This window comes from Paroedura picta, chromosome 4 (assembly GCF_049243985.1).
Source record: "Paroedura picta isolate Pp20150507F chromosome 4, Ppicta_v3.0, whole genome shotgun sequence".
In the NCBI taxonomy this organism is placed as follows: Eukaryota; Metazoa; Chordata; class Lepidosauria; order Squamata; family Gekkonidae; genus Paroedura; species Paroedura picta.
In genome coordinates this window covers 130,022,829-130,046,421 of record NC_135372.1, presented here as the reverse complement: position 1 = coordinate 130,046,421, position 23,593 = coordinate 130,022,829, and the positions used below count along the sequence as shown (strand labels likewise).

The 23,593-nt window shown below is 46.7% G+C and overlaps 1 long non-coding RNA gene across 1 annotated transcript in view; it reads right to left on the bottom strand.

The window, feature by feature from the left end:
• Positions 1-15,926: 15,926 nt before the first annotated feature.
• LOC143836398 (uncharacterized) overlaps positions 15,927-23,593 on the bottom strand; it is a 37,641-nt gene continuing 29,974 nt past the window's right edge. Inside the window, exon 3 of the long non-coding RNA XR_013230602.1 lies at positions 15,927-16,047. This is a non-coding gene — a long non-coding RNA (uncharacterized LOC143836398). The remainder of the gene's footprint in view (positions 16,048-23,593) is intronic.

Sequence of the window (23,593 nt, the reverse complement as noted above, 5' to 3'; positions counted from 1 at the left end):
CCATCCCGTATTGAGTCTGCCATGAAAACGCTAGAGGGCGTCACCCCAAGGGTCAGACATGACTCGGTGCTTGCACAGGGGATACCTTTACCTTCAGACCAGTAATCAAATTACAAAATACATAAAAGAATCACTGATAATTAAAATAGAATAATATCTGAAACATTCCAGCTATAAAAATCAACATTACAATTTTAAAACTCACAAGCAATATCTCAAGCAACTGAGACTATCTCTACCTAAGTTGCTCCGAATCCACCCAGCTCTTCCTTGTTTTGATCGCCCTCCAAGCAAATCTGGCCACAACAGAAGTTATTTCTGTGCTTTTGTCTGACAACAAGTCTTTGATTGCCTCCGAATGGGATTTATTCTATGGGGATCATATAAGTTCTCTCCTGAACTGATCGTGTAACCTACATTGGAGTAATACATGTTCTGATGTCTCAATGCTCCCATCCTGGCAGATGCATAAACAATCACAGATAGTTTTTTTTTTCTTAATAAGCCTTCCCTAAGAGCGGAGTGAGCCATGACTTGCAAAAGCATCTACCCAGACACAAATGACGCTAGTCTTTAGGGTGCTACTGCTTTTTTTCCCCAGACAGACAGACCAACACACCTACCCATCTTGATCTATCTTGAAAATTCAGGAGCGCTTTGAGGACAAGCCACTAAGGTTATGCAACCCAGTTCCTAAAACACTTAGGCCATTGCAGGTTAAAGGTGTCACGGAGAGTTGAGTGTTAAGCGATGATTTGGTACACATCAGTTCACGGTCATAATTATGCATTGGGCAGATGGTGAATTGCCTCATGGGTGTGTCTGTATAAATGATTCAAGCATACGTAATGGTCACAACTTCCACCTACAGAAACAACAATGCCATTTGAAAAAAAATACATTAAAAAGAAAAGAAGTCTTGGGGCTCTTTTAATAGATCAGCAGGAGGCTACAGCGTTCATCACATGCATTAAATGAATCCTCAACCAGCACAAACACATACACACTTCGGGGGAAACCTCGCACTGAGAGCCAGCTTGGTGTAGTTAGGAGCGCGGGTTTCTAATCTGGCGAGCCAGGTTTGATTCCCTGCTCCTCCCCCACATGCAGCCAGCTGGGTGACCTTGGGCTCGCCAGGGCACTGATAAAGCTATTCTGACTGAGCAGTGATATCTGGGCTCTCTCAGCCTCACCCACCCCACAGGGTGTCTATTGTGGGGAAAGGAAAGGGAAGGCAACTGTAAGCCACTTTGAGACTCCTTTGGGTAGAGAAAAGTGGCAAATAAGTACCAACTCTTCTTCTTCTTCTTCTTCTTCTTCTTCTTCTTCTTCTTCTTCTTCTTCTTCTTCTTCTTCTTCTTCTTCTTCTTCTTCTTCTAATTATGTTTCCCTCTGCATGTCTCTGTATACTGGTCAGTGTGGCTGGGTGTTTGAGTCCAATGGCACCTTTGTGACCAGCCAAGTTTTATTCTGGGTATAAGCTTCTGTGTGCAGGCATACATCTTCAGAAGCATGTGTGTGTTAAGTGCCGTCAAGTCATTTTGGGGAGAAAGGCAGGATATTATAAAGTAAATGCCGAGGCTCCATTCTGGATTCGGGGCAAAACCCCTAACCCGCTAGAATAAAGAGAATAAGATTTGTAAGATTGGTAATTAAGGTTCCTTAGGGTATTCTTAGGACTCTGACTGCTCAGATGCCAAACAAGGAAAACTAGGACAGCTAAAACTGCTTTAAGCTTACGGAGGCTTTCATTCCCCAGGCTTGGCCCATACTGTCCTTTAGGCTAGGGTTGCCAGCTCCAGGTTGAGATATGGCGGGGGCGGGGGGGGCGGTTAGATCCTGTGGAGGGCAAGATTTGTGGAGAGGAGAGTCATCAGTGGGTATAATTCCAGCAAGTCTACCACCCGAAACAGCCATTTTCTACAGGCGAGCTGATCTCTGTCACCAGGAGATCAGCTGTAATCCCGGGGAATCTCCAGCCACCACCAGGAAGTTGGCAAGTCTAGTCCGGGTGCTCCACCAGCCTTTTGCTCTTTCCAGCGGGTGTAGCTGGAATAGCACAGGGAAACTACTCTAGCCGCCAGTCTGGCTTGTTAAGTTGCAGGCTGCAGCTCCGCGGCCACCTCTAGAATCACAGCCCTTGCAACCTCTCATTAAACCTTTGTGGTGGAGGGTTTGGGTAGGATGACTCCCGCCCAGCCACATGCTAAAGGCTGGTAATCTTGTGGAGTGGCCGGCACTTTCGCCGATATCCTTTGGGCCCTTGTTCGGGGCAGGATTAGGTGTGTTCCAGTGAGCGAAAGCATTTGATGATGTAAGCCTCCAGTGCTGCAACACACCCAGGCATTTTGTTGTTGTTAGGTGCAAAGTCGTGCCCGACCCATCGCGACCCCATGGACAATGATCCTCCAGGCCTTCCTGTCCTCTACCATTCCCCGGAGTCCATTTAAGTTTGCACCTACTGCTTCCGTGACTCCATCCAGCCACCTCATTCTCTGTCGTCCCCTTCTTCTTTTGCCCTAGATCGCTCCCAGCATTAGGCTCTTCTCCAGGGAGTCCTTCCTTCTCAAGAGGTGGCCAAAGTATTTGAGTTTCATCTTCAGGATCTGGCCTTCTAAGGAGCAGGCATTAGTTATGTGAAGGGGAAGGAGCATGACCAAAGTTTATAAAATTCTGCATGAGGTGGAGAAAAGGGAAAGAGATCACTTTCCCCGCTCGCCCCCCAAACCAGTTTAAAACCACAATACAATACAAACAACTCCATAGAATCAAGATGCTGCAGCGGAAAAAAAAACTCCTCCCGGACCTAACCCACTCCCAAATTATCTTCTTCTAGAGGGGAAGGGTGCATAGAGGGTTCCACTATATGTGTTCCACTTAATAATTCTGGCAAGGCCTTGGAGGAGGAGCTGGTCTCATAGCTTAAGTGCCACTCAGCGCTTAACACCCACTTAGGGTAGCAGTAATTCTTGTTCCCATTGGCTGTTTTTACAATCCTAGGTGGGATCTCAAGCTCCCAAATGGGTAATTTACGATCCCATCTCAGATCTCAAGCTCTAGACCTCTGAGGAACTGCATACACAACAGTAGCAAACCATGCTTCGTTATTCCATTTGAACTAAATCTCACCCACAGATATCTGGGAGGTTTGTAAATGAAGAACATCAATGCACAAAATTTATTCATGGGGGGGAGCGTGTGAGGATCTTTTCGGGGTTAAGGAGAGTCCGTGTACACCCACAATCCAGTACTCCTTGAACGCGTACCCCCACTCCCGTCTCCGAAAGAGTCATGGGGATTAATAGGAGCGGGATGGGATTTACCAATCTTGCACCCCTGAAAGGGACCTGCTGGTGGGGCTGTCTCACAGCAGATCAGCCCCATTTCCCGCTGGCTTGCAGGGCTTGATTTCCCCCCTCCGACTCCCCGGATGAGGTTGGAGATAGTTGTTCCACCAGGAGCGTCAGGAACACCCACAACGCTTTATGTGGGGTTTCATTCCTCCCACCAGGGTAGCTGGTTTCTTCACCCCCATGGAGGGGCTTGGTGCCGTGGCTGTGGGCAATCGATGGGCAATCAACAAGGAAGTGGCCTGTGCTGCTGCATCCCAAGCACATGGCCGAACCACACGGATTCTGATAAAGTTATGCCATTAAGTCACAGGAGATCCCTGGGGACCCCTGAAAAATTATATCTTGTTGGGTTTTCAGGGCAAGAGATGCACAGAGGAGTTCTGCCACTGCTTGCTTTTGAATAGCAGGCCCGGACGTTTTTGGCAGTCTCCCATACAAGTACAGACTGTGGCTGTTAGCTGCCAAGCATGGGTGAGATCAGGCTTGATTGGCCTCTATGGGCTGCGACCTGCATGTGGAAAAGGTGTACTCGAAAGGCAAATGAAAGGAGGGAAACAGATACATTTATTGCCCAAGGACAGACATGTTATTGCCCATTCCGCACACATAGGATAATGCACTGTCAATGTTCTCTTGCAGCTGGATTGTCCTGTGCAGAACAGGAAAATCTACTTCAGAAGTGCATTGAAAGTGCATTATCTATTGTGTGCAGAATCGAAAACAAGATTTCTCTCTCCCTCTGGACAGGTGGAGAGTAAAAAGCTATTTTCTATGGATCCTCCTCCTCCTCCTTCGTCGGTCATAAATGTCATTTCCATCTTAAAAATATGTTCAATATGATTCAATCACAGTCGAGCTCCCGAGCTAAGGCTTAGTGAAGGTGCCAAACTGATATCAGAGTTTACAAAGGCACTTCTTCGGCGGGGTTAGTCTTGGGCTTTTGTTGAATAATAACTGCACATTCGGACTTGTTAATCCCCTGTGAGTAATAACTGCTCGGGACGCGCACCTTACTCACTTGTTCTGAAACACACAGCAGCAGGTACAGGATCAGTGCTGCGGGTATTCCAAACTGGTTTATTTACTGTGCACCATAACAAGACATGAGTAGAGTTGATTTTGTGTCCTCGCTGCGGGTCCCTCCCATACTCCACCTAGTTGCAGCATTTCTGTTTCTTTAGCTACCATTTTACAGTAAAGGGAAACTGACATTTAAAAGCTACCATTCCTCACCCTGGACTTCTCTGAAATTCAGGCAATAAGGAAATTGTTCTGCAACACTCCTGGTAACCCGGGCTGAATCTGCATGGAGCTTTTATTCCAATCCCAGGTTGATTCAATCCCTGCTGTCTACACTGAATGCGAATTCCGTTTTGATTTTGGGCGATTTAAATTTTCCAGAGTGACCCTAAGTTTCCCCGGCGAAATCCTGGAGTGGCTATAACCCTCGCTATTTGAAAAATCAGCATGAATAAGGGTGCAGGAGTTCTGCCATGGTCCAAACGTTGAAAAAGGCTGCACTCGAGGCTTGTAAAGGCCTCAGGGTATCGCAAATGAGGAAAGTTCCTTCAAAATAGATGAAAACCCGGAACTAACCTCACAAGAATCCTGGGTATGATGAAAGGGTTTCAGAAGTTATTTGTGACATGCTGATAAGAAGTCTGCGATTAAAATCCCTCCCACCTACCAGAGGCTCACTAGTATCATGCACGGCTTTGGGAAGACCGCAATGGCTTTGTTCAGCTGGAAGCCGAACGAAACTAGGGGAGACATTAGCTCCACGTCTCCCCTACTCCCGGTGCCACCTTTCCCATTACGATCAGGCCCCTGTGGGCTTTCTGTGATGGAGGCTCCACTATTGTTCCAGACTTTTAGAACAGGAGACAATTTTAAGTCATGCTTAAATCCAAATTGGCTCTTGCAACAAAACTGGATGCTAATTCTATTGGTGATACCTTTAACAATGCAGTCCCTATGCCAGAGATTCTTACCTGAGAGCTGCCCAGGAGTTACACGGCCTTTCTCAGAAGTTCAAATGGCCACTGACATCACTAGACCTCACTGGAGCCCACTTTCTCTACAGGCCTGGTCCCTTTCTCCACAATGGAAACAATAAATGATTGATCGATTTTTTGGCTGGCTCCTGCATTTTACTTCTGTACCTTCTTCTCTGTAGGGGCCTGTCACCTCTTCTGGGGCTCCCTGAAGTCTGAAAAAATATTTCAGGGGTTCCTCCATGGCCAAAAGATTTTAAAAGACTGCCCTATGCACTGAAACAACTGGACGTAGATTGGGATTAAGTCTGCCCTGGATTGTACTGGTAACAACTTTCTCTGTTTACACAAAGATGCTCGGGGGGGGGGGGGGAATGCTGTGGTCAGATCTGCAAGGAAGAAAGCAAAGCTTCCTTTCTGGTTGTTTTTCTGGAAATCTCTGCAAGCATTTCTTTTTAGGATGACAACGTCCTCCCTGGCGTTATTTATCGTCTTGCCGGGAACATCCAAACATTCTTCTGTGTGTGTGAAGGTTCGCAAAAAGAATACTCGGCCACCAACTTGTTCCAATTATAAGGAAAAGAACCAGTCTTCCTTCATGCTCAAACAGCTGGCTCATCGAGATAGGAAGGACGTGGTGTCAGCAAATTCAGCCACAACTGAAAAACTAATTAGGAGGAGAATCCTACCCGAGCCAAATACAAAATACAAATGCGAGTCTCAGTGGGCACACAGGAAAAGCCAGTTATGTTTCTGAGTGGAAGCAACACGCTGACTCTTAGACCGTTTATGCACTGGAGGTTTCATATCGGGCTGCAGGCTGGAGTTTTAGTCGTGGCAGGTTGCCCCACCTCTTCCTGCACCCACATGGGGGAGCATTTGGCCTGGTGCACCTCATCTGCCCCCGATTTGTACTCCTGCATGGGAGCTGGGGCAGTGAAGTTCCCAGTGCATAAACGGTCTTAATGGGGCAAACCCCAGTCTGAATCAACTCAGAGGTGCTGGCAAAAGCTGCGTTGTACGTTTCCCGTTCTCCCCAGTTATTGATCGGACTTTGTATTTTCGGATCGGAGGCCCCAAAGCGGTTCACGACATTGTGATTACGATAATACTTAGCATTTATACGGCACGGTTGAATATTCAGATTATCTGGTTATAATCCTGGCAACAACTCGTACAGCAGGCCACGGTTATTAATCCCGTATTACAGAGGGGAAGGGCGTGGCTTGCCTCTGGCTTCGCATCATGCCGATGACAAATATGAGAGTCGTACTGGAGACTTCTTGATTTATAGGTCAGCCTCTTGGACGCTGCACTTAGCTTTTGCACCTGAAAAATTAAAAACGTAAAAGTAATGGACTCAGGGAAAGAAGCCTGGGGGGGGGGGGGGAGGAAGAACAGAGTGAAAGGCAGAATTTTAAAATCCTTTACACCAGGCTGTTTTGCTAAAGAATATCTCTCCTCGAAATTTGTGTTTTGAAGAGGCCTGATTTATCACCGTCTTGTTTCAACACCTTGCTTAGCAACAGAACAGTCAAATCCAGTTAGAGTGGGAGCAAAATAAATAACCCAATGTTCTAATTACCCCTGTTCACCAGGGGCAGTGCCTATTTTCTCCTCCCTGTCCTTGGTAAATCACTGTCCTCGCTTTCTCCTAGACTGCCCTTTGGGAAGAAATAAATTCTCTGTGTTCAAAAAGACTTATTGCAAACAAAGTACAGATAGGACCGCTGACATACTTACTTAGGATCTGAGAGGTGAGAACGCCTGTTTCCTAAGGCCAGTAGGGCAAACTAAGACCTGGGAGAACCAGGTTCAAATGCCTACTCCACCGTGGAAGTTCAAATCTCTACTTCGCCAGTCACAAATAAGAATATGTGTTTTATACCCCACTTTTTACTACTCAAAGGAGACTCCCAAAGCAATTTACAAACACCTTTCCCTTCCTTTCCCCACAGCAGACACCTTGTGAGGCAGGTGAGCCTGGGAGAGCTCTGAGAGAACTCCACTGTGATAGCAGCTCTAAAAGAATTGTGACTAGCCCAAGGTCACCCAGTTGGCTGCATGTGGAGGACTGGAGAATCAAACCTGGTTCGCCAGATTACAGTCCACTGCTCTTTAACCTCTATGCCATCCTGGCTAACCTAACTAACAGGGATATTATGCAGAGAAAATGGAGGCGAGGAACCCCAGTGGTACAGTGTAAGAATGTCAGATTAACAACTGGAAGACCTAGGTTCAAATCCTCATTTGGGCCACGCAACCTTACTTGGCGACTTTGGGCCAACTGCACCATCTCAGACTAACCTTCCTCGAAGGATTGTTGTGAGGATAAAAACGGAGGAGAGAACCATGTAAACTGTTTGGAGATCCCTTGGGGAGCAAGGTGAGGTTATTGGAAACTGCACGATGTATTGAACTGTTATAATGTTTTATTGAAAGTGGTACAATGTTACAGACTGCATAATGTTCCATGTAAAGGTGTACAATGTTCAAAGTAAACCGCACGGAGCTGCAAAGAATGGGCGGTATAAAAAATCCAAATAAATAAATAAACGAATGGAACACATTTAATAAATGTTTATCTTCCGGATGGTTTGGGAGGGGCTGTGGGGAGGGGCCACGGCATTTCCTTTGATTGCAGAAGGTCAAAGGCCTGACCTCTGGGTTCTCCTGCCAAAAGATCTAGGAGCAGATGTCAAAGACCTGCCTGAGAACAGGACAGCGGCTGCCAGTCTGAGCAGGCAATTCTGACTGCAATGGGACAGTGGCCTGATTCAGTGTTAGGCAAGTTCAGGAGAATGATGCCAGCCACTTTGGTTTGGTGGAGAAAGGTGGGTGACAAATGAAGGGCATAAATAAATAAAGATAACATCAAAATACCGGTGGCCTCCTGGCCCAAATCCACCCAAGATCTCACCTCTGTCCTCTTTTCCCATTCCCTGGAACTGGAGCTAGAATAAGCAGACTGGGATTACTTATTGTTCATTGTTTTAAACTGCGGCGCCCATTGTCTTTTAAACTGATTGATTTCTAATCCTGAACTTATTGTCTTGTGTAATTGCATTTTAAACTGTCAGCGGCCCTGAGCCTAAAGGGAAGGGTGGCATATAAATAAATAAAGCACCCGCAAATAATAATAAAGCGGTGATCCCCATGAATGCCACGATGCCCATGAATGTGCTTCTTGGTGCCCATGATTCACAAGCTCTGAGGATAGAGCCTAGTAGGTCTTGAGAGGGACATGGAAGAAACAAAACACAGCCAGGCTGCTCCAAGTTATTAGAAAAGGGCTGAACTCTACCCGGGCAGATTCCCTTTGCTTGGCCATACACACACACTTCCATAGGCTTGGCAGCTTTCCCCCATGGTCCCAGGTGGGGGCAGAGGAGACAATCCCTCTTGACATTGGATGTAACTCAGCCCTCCTCCTCAGCCCCTCAGAGCAGCAGTTTCCCAGTGGCCAGTGCATGGGAAATTTCATCATGGAATTTGCAGCTTCTCTTCAAGCTTGGCCCTCCATGATTTAACTTCAAGAGGAAGATGAAGTTCGAGTAAAACAAGCGTAGCGATTGCTAGGAACAGCAACTGAACAAGGCATCCTCAGAAAGTGTGGGGAGGGGGGGGGCTTCAGCAGCATAGGCAGGGCGGCAGTCACCAAGTCACACGTTTGCAGGCGTCTCTCTCAATTTTTATCTGGATGGAGTAATAGAAAACCCGGGCGGGGGTCCTTACAGCGAGCCTGACCAACCCTGCAAGGAGGAACGAGAACGGCTCTTTGCCACCTCTGAGAGCGAAAGCCAGCTGGGAAAGGAGATTAGAGGCCGCGTCTTGGAGAAATCCACCCTGTACAAATTCACAGCACTGCGGAGGTCCTTAAGCAATCTTTAATATTTGAAAAGATGTCCCCCCCTCCCCCCGCTTTCTTGCAAGTCCGCTGCAGTGTCCATGGTTTGTGGAATCGGTTGCGGAAAAGCTCGTTCTAATCTTCCTCTTGGCTGAGAGGCTTCTAGTTTCATCAAGGTTTTCGCTCAGGGGCTCCATATTTCACGTTTGTCTCTTTCAGGTGCTCATTCTGTGATGCCCTCTCCCCCCCTTTTCTTCTGCTCTGTCAAACTGCGTTTGCGGCCGCACATGGTGCAAATGCGCATGCGCGGCCCTCTCCCCCCCACACACAAAATGAAGCTTGCCGGGCCGGAAACTAATTGGCCGCTTGCTTGCGGACCCAGACGTTTCTTACTGCGGGGGGGGGGGGGCGGGGAGAGGGAGCCGCGGCCCGGTGCTTGGGGACCACCGATCTAGTCCAATGCCGTGCATAATGCAGGAGCTCACAACTACCTGCCCACCCACAGTGGCCCCAATTTCATGCCCAAATGATCCTTCCCACCACCAAAAATCTCCAGAATTCAGCCTGGCCTTGGTGGGAACTCACCTACCATCCCACAGTAGCGATGAGCAATTCCCTGGGTATGCAAGGAAGGTCCACAAGAGACAAACACTGGCACATCCCTTCCTGCGCACCCACTTACCATCTGCCTAAGTTCATAAAATCGGCATTTCTGAACACCACTGACCTGAGGACTACATACATTGATGTTTGTGTATGCGTGAAATGCCATCAAATGGCAGCCATCTTAAGGTGGCCCCATAGGGGAGCGGTTCCCATGAGGTGCCTGTGGGGGCCCAGGCCCCCTCTGACACATTTTCTGGTGCCTGCCAAGTGTTTTTAGAAAGTGGGTGGGCCCAGGTGGGGCTTTCCCCAGCAAATCTTTTGAACGGTCACCAGATATATGATTGGCTATGCCGATTTTTGAAAATGTGGCTTTGACAGCAGCTGGCTCCCATAATGACTTGAGGTAAGCAGGGGCGGCCATTTTGTCACTGGTTCCACCTCCTGTGGCAGCCATTGCAGGGTAGCCACTTTGCTGCTGTGTCTACCACACTGTGTCGAAATTCTAAAAAAAAAAAAAGGGGGGGGCTCATAAGGTTGTAGTCTCATAAGGTTTTCAAGGCAATAGACCAGGGGTAGTCAAACTGCGGCCCTCCAGATGTCCATGGACTACAATTCCCAGGAGCCCCCTGCCAGCGTTTGCTGGCAGGGGGCTCCTGGGAATTGTAGTCCATGGACATCTGGAGGGCCGCAGTTTGACTACCCCCGCAATAGACAAACAGAGGTAGTTTGTCATTACCTCCCTCTGGGTATCGGCCCAGGATTTCCCTTGTAGTTTCTCATCCAAGTGATATATACATACACCATGTGTGGAAAGTGCGGTAAAGTTGCAGCCGATTTATGGGGACCCTGTAGGGCAGCCTTTTTCAACCTATCGACCATGGAGGCACCGCTGAAATATTTCTCAGGCCTCAAGGTACCAGGAAGTGATGCCAGCTGGTCATGTCTCCCCAGCCTTGCCCCCCGAAAGTGAGAGGAGCATCGACCACCCCCTCTGGTGAGAAGGCAGGGAGCGGGTTAACCTGCCTAAATAAGGATGTATTAATTAATTAATTTATCTATCAACCGTCCCAAGGACTCAGGGCTGTTTATACAACATATACAATAAATCCACAAAACGTAATGGTGGAACAACTCTGACTTGCATGCCCTGAGGAACTGTTTTTCCCCACAAGGCCCTGATCTCGTTCAGGAGATAAAAATTAAAACCTTTCTCTTTCCTCTTCGTTCAGAGCCGGAAATGGCAGGCACAGAGTGGGAGGGCTCTCCCAAGCTGCCATTTTGAAACCCCCCAGCCCCTGGTACCATCGAGGGGCCTGGGAAATCCTGCTGGGGGGTGTTCAAGGCAAGAGATGAACAGAAGTGCTTTGCCATTGCCTGCTTTTGCATGGCAACCTGGCGTGTCCTTGTCGATTTCCCACCCAAGTACCCATCAGGGCTGGCCCTGCTTAGCTTCTGAACGCTGATGAAATCCAGATTAGGCTGCTTGTCCTATTACATCAGTGGTTCTCAACCTTGTGGTCGGGACCCCTTTGGGGGTAGAATGACCCTTTCACAGGGGTTGCAGCAGGGCAAGTAGCTTGGCCATGGGGGAGGGACACCATCCACACAACAGCCTTGCAGGGTAGATCGAGAGGGAGCGTTTATCTGTCCGGAGCAGTGGAAAAGAGTGAGATCGGCATGGTGGGACAAGAGGCAGAACTGAACTGAGAAACCGTGGGGGGGAGGGAAACAATTTATATGCAATCATGAACAATGGATCTTCATGCCATTGGTCAGTTTTGGTTTAATTTCTGTGAAAGAAGAATTACATAAATTTATGGTTGGGGGTTCGCACAACATGAGGGATTGGATTAAATCAGGGGTAGTCAAACTGCGGCCCACCAGATGTCCATGGACTACAATTCCCAGGAGCCCCCTGCCAGCAAATGCTGGCAGGGGGCTCCTGGGAATTGTAGTCCATGGACATCTGGAGGGCCGCAGTTTGACTACCCCTGGATTAAAGGGTCACGGCATTAGGAAGGTTGAGAACCACTGGGTTAGATAAACCCAATTCATCTGAGATTTCCCCTCCAGACAGATAAAAGCCAGTCACTGGCAGGCTACCGCTAGATGTGCAGTTTGTTTTCTTTTCAGTATTATTACGCAGAACTGATACATGTCATTCAAGAAACCGTATTTGTAAATATTTTCAAGCAGGATGAAAGGAGAAGAGGCTATTACAACTGTGTTGGCTCTCACTTTCGAAATGAATGTTCTGACTGAAACAAAAGCAAACACTTGAGCTTTTTTTTTTTAAAAAAAGATATCTAGCTCACAGTTTAAAAGGCTTGGCATACTGGTTGACAGTCAGTTGGCAACGGAACATCCACTTGAAATAGCTGTGAAAACTGGTGGCTTCCATATGGCGTAAGCTGTTTCTCTCAATATGGCACATATTCCCCTTGTTTTAACTCGTCCCCTACGAGTAAAACTTTTCCTGAAAGCCCAGTCTCTGAAAGCCAAAATTATTATTGATCATGTTTCCACCTTGCCCTTCTACCAAAGGAGCTTAGGCCAAGAGCCATGGGATCGTCCCATTTTATCATCACAACAACCCCTTGAGGTAGGATAGGTACACCTTTGAGGTTGTTGTTGTTGTTAGGTGCGAAGTCGTGTCCGACCCATCGCGACCCCATGGACAATGATCCTCCAGGCCTTCCTGTCCTCTACCATTCCCCGGAGTCCATGGACAATGATCCTCCAGGCCTTCCTGTCCTCTACCATTCCCCGGAGTCCATTAAAGTTTGCACCGACTGCTTCGGTGACTCCATCCATCCACCTCATTCTCTGTCGTCCCCTTCTTCTTTTGCCCTCGATCGCTCCCAGCATTAGGCTCTTCTCCAGGGAGTCCTTCCTTCTCATGAGGCGGCCAAAGTATTTGAGTTTCATCTTCAGGATCTGGCCTTCTAAAGAGCAGTCAGGGCTGATCTCCTCTAGGACTGGCCGGTTTGTTCGCCTTGCAGTCCAAGGGACTCGCAAGGGTCTTCTCCAGCACCAGAGTTCAAAAGCCTCAATTCTTTGACGCTCGGCCTTCCTTATGGTCCAACTTTCGCAGCCATACATTGCAACTGGGAATACCATAGCCTTGACTAAACGCACTTTTGTTGGCAGGGTGATGTCTCTGCTTTTTAGGTTGCTGTCTAGATTTGCCATAGCTTTCCTCCCCAGGAGCGTCTTTTAATTTCTACCTTTGAGATATACCAGGGTTATTCCCTTAGTCACCAAGGGGGCCCTCCTGCTCAGAAGCACACTCAGGTCCACTTAATGGGGGAGACTTGTCTTGGCAGTGGTCGGTGTGAAAAGGATCTAGGAGTCTTAGTAGACCACACATTGAACATGAGTCAGCAGTGTGATTCAGTGGCAAAAAAGGCAAATGGGATTTTGGGCTGTATCAAACGGAGTACCGTGTCCAGATCATGAGACAACTCCCAGACAGTTGTCTCATGATGGGACTACAAATGGGCTTCCCAACAGAGTGGGAATTTGAACCCATATCTCTTTAAGTCATGATTTCATTACATGAGTGAAACTGAAAGCAGAAGTGGTGAGAGCCACTATGGCGTAGTTATGAAGAGCATTAGCCCCTAATCTGGACAAGCAGGTTTGATTCTGCAGTCAGCCACATGAAGCCGGCTGGATGACCTTGGGTCCGTTACAGTTCTCTTAGAGCTCTCTCACCCCCACCTACCTCACAGGGTGTCTGTGGTGGGGAGAGGAAAGGAAGGCGATTGTAAGCCACTTTGAGTATGAAGATCAACTCTCCTTCAGGACCTTTAGATTGTGGGACAAGATGCTGACAGTGTGTCAGGCTGACAGTGATTTCCCTAATTGAACTCTGCCAGATAAAAGGGAGAGAAAATACTTTTATTTTTTAATTTAATTATATTTATATACTGCCCTCCCTTGTGGCTCAGGGTGGTTTACATTGAAACGTTCATAATGTGGTACATTCTAACGTTTTGATTGGAATTTTCTTAATAGTAAGAACAATTAACAATGGTTGAGTCCGACCGGAATCATCGATACCCACTGGGCCCCTGAATCTCCCTCCCAGGAATCCATGTAGCTGAACTGAACCACGGACCTGTTTGATTGTTACCCTGTTAAATTGTTATTCTCTGTAGTTGTTATTATAATTACCACTGCTGTATTTTTATTTGACACAAAATCCGAGTTCAGCGTACTGTTCCTTTTACGTTCCGTGTGAACCACCCGGAGCCTCAGGGGAGGGCGGTATACAAATGTAATAATAAACGTAAATAAATAAAAATAAAATAAGAACTCAAAGCACAATGTAATATAGGACAGGGATAGTCAACCTGTGGTCCTCCAGATGTTCATGGGCTACAATTCCCAAATGCTGGCAGGGGTTCATGGGAATTGTAGTCCATGAACATCTGAAGGACCACAGGTTGACTACCCCTGATATAGGATACCAATACTGTTGCTCTAGTTTGGCATTCAGCTATGGATATTTGATTCAGTTTTGCTGCCCTGTGGGTTTTGTTCTTCTTTTGTGGGTGTAGCTTGACGGCAGGAGGGGCCTTGGGCTCTTGTTGATAGCGGGTTCATTTGCCCAGTGGGGTCCTGGTGTTTTCTGGGAGCTCCTTCCACCAGGTGGGGGCCAGGACTAAGAAAGCTCTGGCTCTGGTCAAGGTCAAACGAGCTTCCTTGGGGCCAGGGATCACCAGCTTGTTGATAGTGCTCTCTGGGGGGCATAGATGGAGAGGCGGTTTCTTAGGTACTCAGGGCCCAGAGCGCATATGGCCTTGAAGGTGATTACCAGAACCTTAAGCCTGATCTGGTAGGCAACTGGTAACCACTGCAATTGTTGGAGTGTGAGCCGGATGTGAGCCCTCCAAGGTGTTCCCATGAGAACCTTGGCTGCAGCATTCTGTACCAGTTGGAGATTCCGGATCAGGGATAAGGGTAGGCCTGCACAGAGCAAGTAGCCTGGATCACAGTGGCTGGGTGTTCTGGGGCCAGGTAGGGTTCTAGTAGCTTAGCTTGGCGCAGATGAAATAATGCTAGCCAAGCTACTCTCGTGATCTGTTCCTCCATGGCAAGGGAGGTAACAAAGATCACACCCAAGTTCCTGGCTGAGTGCATGAGTGCTAGTTGCACATCCTTGTAAATCCATGCACATTAAACCAAATTCCAGCTTGTGGCCTGCTCATTTTGCATAGTGCAACTGCTTGAGATCCAGCCTGAATACACCATTATGTCCGATCTTTAACCAAAAGAATTAACAGTGTTCTGTCTTACAAAACTGACCAGAAGTCAGAATATGTGAAGGAGTAGAGCCTCCAAAAATGTGGGAATTGGATCTTTGTTTATTATTATATTTCTATAACCACCCCTGTTGGCACAGCCATCTCAGGGTGGCTTACAACAAAATATAATATACAATAGTCAATAAAAACCATTGAACATTAACGTCTTCTTGAGCAGTGATTCTAGAAATATTTCAAGCATGTCCCTGTTGTCTGTGAAGCAGTGGAAAGTATGTCTACAGGCTGAAGAGGTACAGTCCAGAAACAGATTTACTGTTTTGGTTAGAAGGCCAGCTCCAGGTTGACAACCCTAAATTCAACTCATTTAACTTCTCTTCACTCTAAATTGTCAGCAAGGGCTGCAGATAAAAGAAGAATGCAGTGCTTTCCCCTTTCCCTTTAACAACGCAGGCATTAAAAGCATTGTTTCTGTTTCCACTGAGCCTGGAGAAGGGCTGCCAGCTCTGGATTGGGAAATATGTCTAGATTTGGGGGTGAAACCTGAGGATGGTGAGGTTTGGGGAGGGCACTTTAGTGGGGTATAAAGGCATCGAGTTCACCTTCCATAGTGGCTATTTTCTCCTGATGAACTGTTCTCTGTTGCCTGGAAATCAGTTATAATCTGAGATTTCTTGCTAGCATCTGGAGGTTGGCAACCCTTCCTCTGGTTTTTCACTTTCAGATACTCTTTGGCCTGGGTAATTAAGCATACAGGTCAAACTGGTACTGAACTAATTACTGAACCTCAGTTGTTGCACCTGTAGTGCGGGACTTATTCCTCTTCTTTGATTCATCTTCTGTATGAGATGCAGTTCCTTAAGCCTCTGTTCTGATGCACACTCGGCAGGAAGCTACTCTTTTGGGTATGGAGATAGACTGAAACAGCATCTGATTGTCAATCATTGGTGATTGTTCCATGTTGGCTTTGAAAAGGCCTGCATCGTAACAATATAAAGCAAGGCAGGATATAAAGCAAGACAAGCAGTGTGGTAGATAGATGGTATGCTTTATGCTGATGTGATGGATTGCACTATTAAAAGTTTACAAGTGCTGTGTAAACAGGTAAAGGAGTGTGAAGGGTTAATTCTTTACAGACCCAAAGCCACTTGAGTGACAGGCTGTTCCAAGAGATCTGATTGGTCAGCATCAAAGAGAGACTTGACAGCTGAATGCTGAAGAGGATAATTCATTTGGAATTCAGCCCTGACTGACAGCAGTTTAACACAGATAGGAGAACTCAGGGAAAGTTGGCACGGATGAGTGGGTAGTTAGACATAGACCCTCATTCAGACAAGGAATTAACTCTACAGAGCGCTAAGCTCCCTAGTCTGGTGTGGTTATAAACGACCTTTAGAGACCTTAACAGTCAGTAAAGACTCCGGATGAGTACTAGTGTTTCAATAGAAGGAGTTTCAGTACTGGAAAGAGTGCACCAGCCTTCTGGAAACCAAAAAAGTCATAGAATACTCAAAGGAAGTGTACTACAGTATTTGGGAACATTAGAACAAAAGCCTCTCAACATAAAGATTTTAACTAACTGTGAATAACAAGAAACTCTTATTAGCCTGAAATTAAGCAACTCTTATTAGCCTAAGGTCTGTGCATGCACTGATTTTACCTCAGAGTTATCTATATGGAGGGGGGAAATTTGACTCTGAGAGAAGGAAGTGGAAGGAGGGGTCATAACAGCTAATTACTCTTATTGGCATAATTATTCCAATCAAAACCCTCAGCATGAAAAGATTGATTCTTTTTTTTTAATCCGTTCTCTCTCAATTATGTACATTGGTATTGGCATTGCAATCATAAAATAGGGTTACCCCCTTTTGAATCACTGAAATGGGCTCAGAAAAGTACAATTCTGATTCGGAGAGCAATGTGAGTTCCCTTATGTGGGGTACACCAGCAAGAGGAGGTTCAGGTAGGGTTTCACAGTGAATCATTTCCGAATGAAGCTCACAGTGGGCACATGATTCCGTAGACCAGGGATTCCGTAGACCAGGGAAGTGCTGCCTTAATGGACCCATCCACAAGCTATTCCCAACATTGCTGTGAAAGAAGGGAAGCGTCCATTTCATAGAATCATAGAATCATAGAATCATAGAATCATAGAATTGGAAGGGGCCATACAGGCCATCTAGTCCAACCCCCTGCTCAACGCAGGATTAGCCCTAAGCATTTCCATTGACCTAAGGATGGCGTCCTTGCATGGATGCCTACTCCTGTCTCAAACCACCTCCTTTCTCTCCCCTCCTCAGTTCTCCTCAGGCATGGCAGAGCGGCATGGCCTGCCGACACCACTTCCCGTTGGGTTCTAGGGGTCCCCAAAGCCTGAAAAATCCTTGGTGAAAAGGTTGAAGGAGCCAGCCTTAGACTTATTTTCACATGGACCTAAATGCAGGTGTAACTCTTCCTAATGTTTCTTTACCTTTGCTGAATCAATGAATGACAGCACCCGTACGGCAAGCAAATGTGCTTCAAAAGTATGGGGCGGGGGTGGGGAGAGGAACACTGACGATATTATGGTTTTCAACATAATAACCATTTGTCACAAACCTAGCAAGTCCACAATTAAAGATAAAAGTGAATAATAATAATTAACGTCTGCAAACGTAACCTCCAAAGAGACAGGATCTTCAGTGCCCTTCAGGAAGAACACTCGGTACAAAGGCAGATTTCTAACAAACTGTGCCCATTAACATAAGGAAAACAAGGAGTAAAGCGTTAAAGAAATGGAGGCCTACTTCATCTTCATATGCTTTTCAGTGGCACCCGTTGCTCCTGCAAAGAAGCCAGCAGTTCCCTTCAGTTATGCTCTGGGCTTTCTTTTTAGGGCAGCCTGACTCAATCAGAGGGAAAGAGTTATAAGGCATATCTTTAATCACAACATCCTGGCAAACTCCTTGCTTTATAACAACTCCTTCTGGAGAGATCCTCTTCCTGGTTCTTGGGCCCACCACAAACCTGCCAAGAAACCAGCAGGTCACTTCAGTGAAGCCAGGGTTTCTCAACCAGGGTTTCGTGAAACCCTGGGGGTTCCTGATGACCCTGGAGGGGGTTCCTGAATGGATATTTTTAAAAATATATATTTAAATTTGGTAAACATTTTTCAGGTGATATGACCATATATGGTCGTGTTGACCCACCCACCCCTCGCAAATGGCCAGTGATGAGCCTGGAAGGGGGTGGGAAGGAGAAAGCCCTAAGTGGACGTGTACAATGCTTCCTAACCATGTTCTGCATGATCACATACACAGCTATGCTTCCTAACCATGTTCTGTGCAATCACACCACTATTTCAGGGGTGTCTCCACAGTAAAAAGGCTGAGAAGGGCTGAGTTAAGCTCTGAGCCTTCCATCTCCTTCTCGGGCCAGACAGTCCAAGGGGGTAGGGGAGGAGCTCTTGCGGCTGGCGATATGTGAGCAACTTTACCACCTTCCCATGCTCGGCGACCTTTGGCTCCCTAGGTCATGAATTCTCAACGTTTTAATAGAAATAAAAGGTTTAAGTGAAAATGACATGGGTTACACTGGGACAAAAATATCACCTCTCCCGCAGCCATGCCAAAAGAGAGAAAACATTCTGCATGTTTTGGGTTGCCGGCTCTGATTTCGCCTGGTTCCGTTTGCTAGCGCAGAAGGACGTTGCAGGACAGCTTTACGAGATCAGCTTCCTTGTAAAGAAAGCATACTGGAGCCATATGATGTTTTTGTGACATCTATACGCAAACAGGCAGGCGGAGCTGGTGGAAGCAAGACAGGGCACAGTGCAGTGCTATTCTCCAAGCCTGGCTATTTCTGATCCGTGTTCCTGGTAAATCACACACGCATTTCTTTGCCTTTGGGGATGCCTTGCTAACGTTTTGTTGCTACAGATTTCTTCATGAATGAATTCATTCCCCAGGGCAAGGATTCCCAACCAGGGGTCATCGGGAGCTCCGGAGGTGGGAGCTCTTGAAGCGGCCCACGACCTTTCCCCTCCTGCCTTAACAGACTTCGCCACAAGCTAGGAAACCAGACGTTTCCATTGCTACTCCTCTCCCCTCCCGAGTGTGAGTTCTCTTGTGTTTTCTGTGCCTGGTTGGGGGTGGATCCTGCATACCTGCTCCTGCTTTAAACCACCTTCTATCTCTCCCCCTTTCTTGAAGCCTGCCTAGTAATGTGGGCATGATGTCACTTCCGGGGAGGGGGCATGGCAGGGAGGCGTGGCCAGCTGGCACCACTTCCGGGGTTCCTTGAAGCCTGAAAAATTATTTCAAGGGCTTCTCCACGGTCAAAAGATTAGAAAAGGCTGCCCTAGGGTCTCAAGAAATTAAATTCTGCTGTGTTAAACTCTTGTTTCTATTGCACGTGCATTGAAATGCACACATATGAACATAAAGGTGGCATGCAGTACAAAGGTTGCCATTTCATTTCTTGCAGCCAGGCTCTCTCAGAGGTCTTGAGAGTCCTGGGCTCTGCGTTGGGGAATATTTGGAAGTTCTGGGAGTAGAGGCCAGAGTTTGGAGAGGGGAAGGGTCTCAGTGGGGTGTAATACCAGTGTCCACCTTCCAAAATAGCCATTTTCTCCGGGGGAACTGATCCCTTTTGCCTGCGAGACCATTGGCCACCACCTGGACATTAGCAGTCCTACCTGGGTTGCTTCCAGTTTTTGAGGCTCTCAGCAACATCTACAGTTAAGCATGATGTCAGTTAAGCTGAAAGAGTATGTCAAATTTTTTCTTCTGAAAAGGAGGAGCATAAAAATGAGTCCTGAAACGAATCGGATGCCAACACATTCACAAACATCTAAATCTGAGCCCCCACTATCCGTTTGAGTCCCAGCCCAAATGGTCTTCCTGGCACCCTTCTGAGAGGCCCTGCTTGCAGCTGTTGCCAACCCCCAGAGGGCGGCTGGAGATCTCTCAGAATGACAACTGATCCCCATGAAACAGAGATCAGTTCCCCTGGAGGATATGATAGCTTTGGAAGGTGGACTCTATATAGAATCATCTCCTGATCTCTCTTTCTTTCCCAGATTCTGCCTTCCCCAGGCTCAGCCCTCAGATCTCCAGGAATTTCCCAAGCCAGAGTTGGCAACCCTGAAATACAGCTGCTGAGGTATATTTGGAGCTGCAGCTGTTGAACAATGAATGAACAGAGCCTCAAGCAAAGTGCTATGATGAATATTGTCTGACTGAGTCACACCTGACCATTCCCTCTCAGCGCCTCCCTTTCCCCCTCACACAGAGAATTCACACTTGGACGATGCAGGCTGGAATTAACACCAAACATCTCTGCCTCAACTCCTTCTTGCCTAAGGTGACCAGATTGTTCCACTTTTGGAGGGACATCTGGGGGCACCTGGCAAATTGTACCTATGTTGAAATTAAATATATATATATATATATATATATATATTACAATACTATTTTTGCGTTCTATGTGTTCTATGAAACTTTTTGTTGCTCCATATAGACCCAATTTTTAATCAAGAACCCCCCCCCCCCAGTCAATGGTGTCCCACTTTACCAGTGTTAAAATCTGGTCACCTTATTCTTGCCCCACACTTGCAATCTTTCTCATCAAAATTCCCCGCACGATCTTCCCTTCACTCATCTGACAAAAGTGAGCTATGGCTCATAACAGCTCCTATTGAAATAAAAGCTTGTTTTCATGGTGCCACTGGAATTTTATTTTGCTACAATGGCCTTAGCCTAGTCATATTTTGTTTGAGAACTAGGAAGTTATGAGGTTCTCATCCAAACTGAAAGAGACCCTTGGTCCATCAAAGTCAGTATTGTCTACTCCAGTGGTTCTCAACCTGGGGGCGAGACCCCTTTGGGGGTCGAATGACCCTTTTACAGGGGTTGAGGCAGGGAAAGCAGCTTGGCCAGGGGGGGGGGCTATCTACACAACCGCCATGCGGGGTAGATCGAGATAGAACGTTCGTCTGTCTGGAGCAGCGGAAAAGAGCGAGATCGGCATGGTGGGACAAGAGGCAGAACTGAACTGAGAAACCCCGAAAACAAAAAAACAATTTATGTACAATCCTGAACAATGGATCTTCATGCCATTGGTCAGTTTAATTTCTGTGAAAAGAACACTTGTATCATTTTATGGTTGGGGGGGGGGTCACCATAACATGAGGAACTGTATTAAAGGGTCGCGGCATTAGGAAGGTTGAGAACCAGTGGTCTACTCAGACTGGCTCTCCAGAGTCTCCAGTAAAAGTCTTCCACATCACATACCACCTGATCCCCAACCAGAGCTGCTGGGGATCAGACCTGGGACCTTCTGCAGGCATCCTGCATCCTGAGGTCATACCTCACATTATTTACACATCCCATGCTTTTTATGTGTGCAAAGGTTGGATACACACTTTTCTTGGATGCTTTAGGATGCTTTGGGCTGATCCTGCGTTGAGCAGGGGGTTGGACTAGATGGCCTGTATGGCCCCTTCCAACTCTATGATTCTATGATTCTATGAGAATCAGAGCTTTGTGGGATCTTCAACAGTTCCACAGGCTCGCTGTTCCTCTGGGCTGGTGACTGAAGCCGTAAGTAACATATAATTCCATTTGGCCTCTCTGCCTGACCCCCTGGGATTGTATGCGCACTGTAAAATATAATCCACCTTGAGCTCCTAAAGAGAGGGCGGAATACACATCTCAGAATAAATAATTTCCTGGTTATATGAGAAGTCTAAAGAATAACAGGCATTTGCATAGAATCACATTAGAATTATGACACATGCATTCAACTTGTTTTGCAGTAATCATGTTCTTATTATTTGCTCTGGATCTCCTGTAGGACCAACAAAACTGGTACTTTGAACTACCATAATTTTGAGATCAGAGCACCTGAAGGAACATATTGTTGGCTGGACTGTGGCCTTTAAAAACAGATTTAACTGCATCCTCCACCCAGACAATTTCCAAATCAGGAACAGTTCATATATATCAGGAGGATAGCTGCTATTCTGACTCACGATGGATTTGTTTGCCTTGAAAAAAACATGCAAATGATTCCCCTTCAAACAAAACACAAGGAAGATGTACTCCACTATGCGAAGGACATTACCGCAGCCATCCAGAGAATCATATAACAAGTTGTGCTGCTTTACTGCACCATCTTATCAACATTTATAGATTTGGGCAACCCCATAAAACCACAAGATAGTCCCAGACAACTATATGTCTTTATGCCTACATATTCCTTTGCATTAATATGTTTTGTGTTGGAACAACAGACGTGTGGGAAAGATCCATAATGCCTTAAGCTCTGCCATTAAGGAAGTTACAAAGGTAGCATGCAGGGTACAGAAAGACCTCAAGAATTCTTCCCTCTAGTAAAAAAGAGGGAAACAAATCACAAACATGGGATGGGGAGGATGGGGAGTGTCAGATCCTCTGCATTGTCATGCCAGCAGCTTGCAAAATATATCTTTCGCTTCATCAAAATGGGTTTACAGGTGGGTCAAGCTTCAATCAATGATGCACTAACCCAGTGATTCTCAACCTTCCTAATGCTGAGACCCTTTAATCCAGTTCCTCATGTTGTGGGGACCCCCAGCCATAACATTATGCCAGTGTTCTTTCACAGAAATCAAACCGAAACTGACCCATGGCGTGAAGATCCATTGTTCGTTATTGTATATAAATTGTTTTTCCCCCCATCGTTTCTCAGTTCAGTTCTGACTCTTGCCCCACCATGCCCATCTTGCTCGTTTCTGCTGCTCCAGACAGACGAACACTCTATCTTGATCTACCTCGCAAGGCTGTTGTGTAGATGGCACTTCCCTGGCCAAGCTGCTTCCCTTGTCGTCAGCCCTGTGAAAGGGCCGTTCGACCCCTAAAGGGGTCCTGATCCCCAGGTTGAGAACCACTGCACTAGAAGAGCACTACCATCAACTTAAAACAAACAAACAAACAAACACAAAATGAGATGGCCTACACTTTTGGACAGCAGAAATCATACCCACCTTCACTATCACATAGCAGTCACAGCAGCAGAAAATTTTGCTCTGACCCCTGAGGTACCCAAATTTGTATCATCTAGCAAACCAGCTGGAAAGGAAAGAAAAAAGTAACGGAAGCGATCAGCAACGAAATCCAAAGATCTCTCGGGGGGGGGGGCACCAACGCACAGTTCAAAAAGACGAGAGATAAAGCTTTAATTGTGCTAGATCCATAGGGGCACAATCTGCCTGAGTAGATATTTCCACAGCAAAATAGTGGTGGGGGAAGCATGTATCCTATCCAAGAGAAAAGCCCTCTGATATTTAGTCATGGTCAATTGATAAAAATAGGATGGAAAAGCAGAAGGAGGCGCAATGTCAAGAAGTGAGGTAGAAAAGACTCTTTGAGCCCTGGCAAAGGTTGATTGGGAATCTAATGCCTCCAAGGCTTTATCCAGGGAAAATCCAGCAGCCTGGGGGACAATGGAGAACAGAAATTCAAGGGGCAGCCTTACAAAACACAGATCTCCATTGTGAAACAC